The sequence below is a fragment of the Metopolophium dirhodum genome, chromosome 6, assembly GCF_019925205.1.
Source record: "Metopolophium dirhodum isolate CAU chromosome 6, ASM1992520v1, whole genome shotgun sequence".
Taxonomy (NCBI): domain Eukaryota; kingdom Metazoa; phylum Arthropoda; class Insecta; order Hemiptera; family Aphididae; genus Metopolophium; species Metopolophium dirhodum.
In genome coordinates, this window is record NC_083565.1 from 37,814,240 (window position 1) to 37,822,523 (window position 8,284).

General features: G+C 33.3%; 1 pseudogene; it reads left to right on the plus strand.

Moving 5' to 3' along the window:
* Positions 1-6,887: 6,887 nt before the first annotated feature.
* LOC132947961 (uncharacterized) lies at positions 6,888-8,051 on the plus strand (annotated as a pseudogene).
* The last annotated feature ends 233 nt before the right edge of the window (positions 8,052-8,284 follow it).

Sequence of the window (8,284 nt, forward strand, 5' to 3'; positions counted from 1 at the left end):
CATATTTGATAAAAAATCTAAATAGAACATATTATCTAATGTCGTACAAAATATAAAACAGTATTTAAAAAAAAAAATAATCCTAAATCTTAATATAAATCATAATCTATATTATAATATCATCAGATACCTATAAAAATTCTTTGGGAATAACAATTAAGGCTAACACACGAATCCCTGCACTTGTATTTTCTCTTTATAAAAATATAAAAATGTCTCATTTTTCAGAAAAACGATCATTAATATGTCTTAAGGCTGGCCATAAAACATAATTATTATATCACTCATACCATGATTTTGAGGTTTATTTTTTTATACCGACAATTAATAACTGCGAGTTATGGTTTATTAGAGAAAAAGTACAAAATATAATTATTTTTCGTTTTTTTAACGTTCAAAAGAGATGATTTGAAACTTCTGAATTCATACATTCCGCGATACCGTTATAAGAAAGCTGTGGTTAGAATTCCGAATTCCTAGCACCACGGGAAACCAACCAAAAAATAAAAAATAAATATTTACCGTTACACAATTTTTTTTGTTTTTTGACCCCCACACACGAGACATGATACTATTATTATTAATATTAAAGAAGAGTGGACAAGACACTTTCTCATGGCCTGGTGATTTTCAATATTTAAATCTTGGTGGGAGTTTTTTCTCACACTTATTCCAGTGATGTGTTATAGGTATTTCGTTGTTTTAAGAGCCCTTCGCTTCGGTAATGCACTAAATACGTTGGACGTAGCGTACCGGTTACGTCAGTCGTAAAATTAAAGCTTACCACGCTTAGATGATACTATGCTCGGGAACGCCTTACGTTTTCAATTAACGCGCATTTCAGACGACACGAACGACTAATTAAAGAGATGATTTAATACGGGTCTTAACCACAGGGTGAAATTCGTTTTCTTAAATGCATTATTATTATAGCCGTTCCACGCGGGTCAATGAGTTTGGATGTTATAATAATATTATATTATTGCTACATTAAAACAATATCGTTTAGGACGTTTAGGACGTTTAGGTACATTTTTGATGATAATAATATTTTAGATTGTAGCTATTTTGCCTACACAATACGCCGTCTTACTATTCTTTAATAATATTATTTTGATTTCGATCCCCACTAATTCACATCAACATAGCTTAGTGAAATAATTTGTCTGTTAACAAATTCAATTTTAACTGGTTTTTACGCTTTACATTTTACATGTTTTCAACTTTGGGTTCTGAGTGGAGCGATGAATGCATTACTTTTACAATGAAGTGTGTATTTTAATTTTTTTTTTCGTGTCAGTGTACATAATAAGTAGTCGAAATAATGTTTCGATTTTCAACTTCAGTATCTTTTCACGTGAGAAAAAGAAGCTAGTTGGTACTTTTGGGAAATTAAAATTCACAGTAGTTTTCTAAAGTGCTGGGAAAAACAAAAATATAATTAAGAAAACACGGACATTTTTACGCAAAATCGGTTTTTGACAAAAATTATTTTGGTTTTTGGTCTAACTCTAAAGCAAATGACCGCTATGGATACATACAATTTTAAATGGTTGTTTACATTAGGGTTTTATATAAACAATACAATTTCAAACTATTTCGATTTGTTTTGAACTGTTGACGGGCATTTTTTAAATTTTTTTAGTTTTTTTTTCTACGAATGTTAACAACATTTTATTCGTAGGGTCAAAACGTTTGGAAATGTTTTACAAGGCTCCTAATATATTGTTAGAATGAGATATGAAAAATATTAAAAATACATAGTCACAATTTTTTTTATATGCATTTAAAGTTAAAATTTCGACAAATGGCGTAAAAATCACGAAAAGACCGGAATATATTATAACCAAAATATTATATCGTACGGTACATCGACAATCGAAATGATCATATAATTATAAATCAATGGACCTGTCATTGGGTTTTCGGGTTATCAGAAACCATCTGATTTTAATGCTAACGATAAAATATTTTAAAAAATAATTGTTAATTACTAGTCATACAGATACAGATATATACATTTTTTTTTGTCAATATCACACACAACCAAGAGATATCGATATTCAAAAATATATCGTCGAAGAAGCCTAATATATTAGTTATTATTAATGATTTTTTATGGAACACACGCATTATTCATCGACAAACAACTCCGAAAGAAGTATAACTTCATCCGAGCGTAGCTGTTGGTAATACCAACTTGGTAAACTTACAATATGGACGATTTTTGTCTCTATGTATTTAATAATATTATTATACCGTTCAAAGATATTAATTTTAATTTATAGAGTTTGCTTAACATATTATAAAAATACATTATTACAAACCAAGTCTGGGCATTTACGAGTTAAAAAGTCAAAGTTAAGTTAAAAAGTTAATTTTATTTTAACTTTTTAATTTAACTAGTTACTTTTAGCTTTTCATTAACTTAACTATTAAATTACTAAATTTCTTTCTTAATTAACGTGAAATTAACGAGTTAATTTTTTATTTTAAGCAGTAAGTTAAGTTAATTTATTTTGTTTTTAATTTTATAATATTTCACTATTTCAGTCTATTTCGTTTTCATGTCAAAAAATATGTATCGTAATTTGTTTTAATTTATATCATTCGAATCTAACTTATATGGAAATAATGTATGAAGTATAAACACTATATCCTATAATTTAGTTTTGGGTTGGAAAAAAATAAAGTACGCTAGCTTTGTATAAACAAATTAACTTTGTTTTAACTTAACTGAGTTAACCTATAGGTAAATTAACTTTTAACTTTTAACTTTTTTTTATTGGTGCATATTAACTTAACTTAAGTTAAAAAAAATCATTAACTTGCCCAGCCTTGTTATAAACCAATATTATACGTTTTCATCGATTTACTCAAAATCAAACAAGTTGGGAAAGCTCACTTTGCGAGCGTAATTAAAGTTCTGGTTTCTAAACATATTTTAATAAAAAGTAATAAACTATGTAACCGAATCATTTCAATAGTTCCAATTTGGTAACCTTAATACCTTAGTAGTATATTATGTTGGCTAGTATGAATCTGTATTAAATACCAAAGTAATTATCTCTCTTAATACAAACAACCGTAACTATGTAAAGTAACTATAGGTTGGTGCGAACAATGGTGAATAAATAAATATCAAAAGTAGTAACTATGTACTAGTAACTTACGAACAGATGATGGACACACAGAGGGGATGAAAGGTGTTCTAAACTTGTATTTAGAAACTTATAACGTGATAATTAGGTATCAGTATACTATATAATATATTTTTATAATACTATGGACTTGAGTCTGGATACATATTCTTTTAAAACGTTTGAAATATTATGATGTTTTTATGCAGCGAAAATTGATGAAATATTCCTTAAATATTATTTTTATTTTTAAAAATATTCTAAAAAAAAAAAAAATTAAGGATTGTTATGCATTTTTTTAAGCATGAAAAAAATCTTAAACCCTGTATTATTTATTATTTTGGTACATTAAACATGTAATATGATTCAATATGATTATATTTATATAAAATCGAGCCTAAGTAGAATCGTTTGTTTTTTTTTTTTTATTCCTTCCATGATGCTAAAAGATAAGTCTGCTCAACATTTTCAGCTGATAAAATACCAACTATAAAATTAGCAATATTATAACGTTAATTAATTTATAATATTAGTAGTTTCGTCAACCAAAAACCAAATATAAGAGCATCCAATTAATTTCCGATATCGTCTAAATGTAGGGTTCGAGATAATTCTTACGTAAGGTGTACCTATCATGAATGTTCTAGTGTACTTTTCCAGTGTATTTTATCACAAATAAACTTCAATATAATTCTTCAATAAATGAATCGACTTTTGATTTATTTTCAGCAAAAATTTCTGGTTTTTTTCTAACTCGGTAAGTATATAATATTATGATATTATACTGGTTGGCGTTCCGATCGTATTGTCATAATAATAATTGCAGATAATTGATACAAAGCGACGTTGTGTAGGTACTTGAAGTACCATTATTATTTATTGGTGCGTCATGACCACGGGGGTATAGTATCAGTATAAAAAAATATTTGTTTATGATGAACAACAAAATTTATAGTTCATACGCCATAAGCTAAAATATTCAGAAATATTCTCTCAAGTCAAAATACGCACTAATATGTAAAAAAAAATTGTTTTTATGAATCCTACAGGTTATGAAACGCAAATATTTATCACTCCCATCGAACAGCATACCTATGCTAGTTAAAATAATAAGTTTTCGCATACAAATCTGGACTCTAATTGTGACTATTAATTTAAGTATTTATACGAAACTATAGTATCTGCAGGTAAGCGTGTCAAACGGTTATTATTGAAAATAGTTGTTCGCAGGTGTTGGCTTTGAATAATGACTATAATATTATTCTTCGGCAGCAGTGACAAATTACAGTGAAAATGTTTCAACTACGGGTCCCGGTTGATCTGTTAAAGTGTTTAGCCGCGGAACTAAAGTCAAAAGTATAGGGGAAAAAACGGATACGCCGAGATGGCGGCTCGGAAGAAAACCGTCGAACGTAAGGAGAAGCGGCTCTGGTTTCCCCGACGGGCCGTCACGTTTCCGCTGTCATAAAAGTTGGGAAACTCGGAAACGAGCCGAGTGACGTTTTATCCTTTCCGCCGACCTCAAAAAACAAACGACATCGCCGACGACGACGACGACGGGTCGGCGGAGCGCATAGCAGACCAGGGGACGGACGAGGATTTTTACTATGATATATACCACACACACACACACACACACACACACACACACACCAACGCGCGACCGAGCGAGGTCATATCATCTGGGGACTTCATTACTTTCAGCCCCGGAGGCTTAGAGACGGTCCTGCGGGCCTCTCTCGACGGTCCATTTGCACTAAACAACTCCGGAGACCATATATATATATATATGGACGACGCGGTCCCGAGTCTCGCATAACCTGCGTATATTTTTTCGTCCCCGTTTTTTATTTGTTTTCGTAATTTTCGCGTTTCGCCCCCGCCGTCCTCCACTCACCCAGCCGAGGGTTTTCCCGACCATTTATGATTTTACGTTGTGTACGTGCGATTGGCCGACCGCACGTACCGGCATTATCGCCGACCGCGACCGGACACGCACGGTAATTCGTAGCAGGGCTTTACACCGTGAACCCGGTGAATAAAGAATAAATAGAGCCGCAGAGGCGACCACCGCCGCCGCCGTAGTATTATCGTGTAATTTTCAGTCACTCGTGATTAAACTTTTCCCCGGGCTGAAAGCCGTTTTCGATCCACGTGGCGTTTATAAAAACGAGTATATTTTTCAGGTGAGGTGTAGACAACCGTCGCGTCATTCCGAAATGAAAATTTCACCATAATAATAATAGTTGGACACGTAGAACCGAAAAAAACTAGGGCTGCTGGATTTGAGCCGAGGGTCGCTAAATTATGGGGATGCTAAAGACCCTTTTGCACCCCATACTCCCAATACTATCGTTCGGATAGTATAAAATAACTTTAAAAAGTGTTGTTTTTTTTAAACACTCGAAAACATTGTTATTTTTTTCTGATCTATTATTATACCAGTTTACACTCTTCCGTATCGGTATAATCATGTTAGTGCATTCATAAAAAAAAATTGTCGATTGAATAACGCATGGCTATAGGTACTGTCCAATGTAACTTTGATTAGGTAAGTCTAAATGTCCAATAATATAAGATGTTTTAACGAATTTTAGTATTGAATATTATGTCCGTTTGGGTAAAAACAATCATAAAAACGTGAATTATACCTACACAGACTGTAATGTTATTACTCCGGTGTCCAATGTACTCGGCCATAATATCGTCTTTAGCTAAACGGAGATATGTGATATGTGATTATGGGTGAGTAGTATAAAAAGGTATGTTCTAATGCCTAGCCCTCGCCCTCGCCCTCGCCCTCGCCCTCGCCCCTCGCCCCTCGCCCCTCGCCCCTCGCCCCTCGCCCCTCGCCCTCGCCCTCGCCATTCACCCTCTCCACCTACGCCACCCGATCGCGTACGTGCGCGACATATATTTTATTCACCCCCCACCTAACAACCAACACCTCCCTGCCACATCCTTCGCACACCGACGCCGCCGCATTATTCGGTACGTAACCAACATATATTTTCCCGCGCATGCGCATTTATTGTTTCAATGTTTTTTCTATATATAAATATTGAAAAAAGGCTCTGGAGAGATTCGAACTCTCGACCCCCGTCTTACATTCTAACGCTTTAACCCACTTAGCCACATAGCCGTATTCCTAATAGAATGATTCTGAACGTATATAGCTCCATGAATATTATTGTACACACCTAACTATTCTTCAACAAGGGTTGATGTACACCCCTTTGTATATTTTATAGAGGCAACGACGTGTGTGTCCCGACATACCCTATATATTGTATCATTCTTCGACAAGGGTCGAGACTACACCCCTTTGTATATTTTTAACCTTACATTTCTGTCGCCATAACGTTCTATAGCGAGACATGTGTTAGACATACCCTATCTATTGTTAACATTCTTCAACAAGGGTTGGAACTATACATGTATACCCCCTTTGTATATATTTTAAACCTTGTCCACCTGCACCTTTTACGGCAGGTGTTGTTATTCAATTTCTCAGCTGATGTGATTTACTCCTACCTAATAATGTTCCCCCCCCCCCCCCCACCGAATAATGACTCAAATCTTTAGACGCTTGACCCTGCAAGAGCGGACAATTATTCAGTGTGTTCAGAGTCTTATGCTATACTACACGTACATTTTTATTTCTTTTTAGTGTTTTTATTTTTACAAGTCTTAATAAATTTCCAGTGTTTATTTATATTTTTTATAAGTTCTATAATCAATAATATCATGGCTGGTTCAATCGCTGACAACGCTGCCATCTACAAAAAGAAGCCGTTTACGTACGTTCCACCGTCAACTCCGGCTACCCTAATAGATTCTACATCCTACACATTGGACTTTACCTCTCGAAAATTTTTACTTGTTGGACTAGATCCGACTGATGATTTCCAAACAGTCATCCATATATTGACTTCTTCACGTTACGTAAAGTTGTCAACAGATTTTCTAAGACGAATATTCTCGCTTATGGGTAACGTGCTATCATTTATACTAGAAATACCTACATCATATAAACGAAATACATTTCTCGAGACAGATTTTTTCAAATTATCGAGTATGGTGTATGTAGGAGTAAATGTTTTAGTAATAGAATCTAAAACTGAGGACGGGTGTAGAGTTCTTTTGAATCGTTCAGATCTAATTCAGCTTCAGAACTTGGAATGGAGTATTGCTGCGAGTATACGGGAAAAAGATATTTTCATCAAACCCAAAATTATAAAACAAATGAACGAATATTCCGAGAATTTGATCGGGAAAATTCTTCAAGTGGATTCACCGCCTAATAATGTACGAGAAATGCAAATTTTCATTAACAACCAAGAAGTTAAGCAAACCAGTGAAAACCAATTCCTCAACCAAATCAAAATGTTTGCACCTACACAATTAACCGAACTTTGTATGAATCGTCTGGTGACACCAAACACCCCGGAGGTAATTCAGAAATTTATTATTACATATTATATAAAATATTTAATACTTTTTATATTATTTTAGCCATATGACAAGAATTTTAGAAGTCCGTCATTAATGATACCAAGCTATTCACCTGCCAACGCTGGTAACTACAAATTGTACGAAGACTCCATTAGAAGTAATGGATTTAATCTGACGGATGAGGATTATGATTTATCTAAGGTAATTTATTAAATAATTTTTAGTAAAAACAATTTAATGATTTTATATTTATTTTTCCAGCCGATAGATCATTTTGATGGTCCAACGTCACCCGATGATAACTGTAGCCAACAACTGTCGTTCGACGAAAATGATGGGCCTGATTTTTTCAATCTAAACCATGCATCGTCTCAATTCAAGACACCACGGACATCTCGATCAACTAGTGCTGATCACCAGACACCGTTGCGTAAAGTAAAACGTAGACTATTCTAATAATTTATGTAAAATAAATAATTTATGTAAAATAAAAAAAAAAAAAGACGTGATATATAAGAAAAAAGTTTTTTTATTTAATAATATTAAGGCGTACAATAAATATTAAGGTTTACAATAAATATTTACAAGGTTCTTACTTCTCCATTAAATGGATTATAAGTTATAATTTGGTCATGTAATATTAAACAATATGCTGAAGTTGAAGCTGGAAACGCTTCATCAGCTTCTAG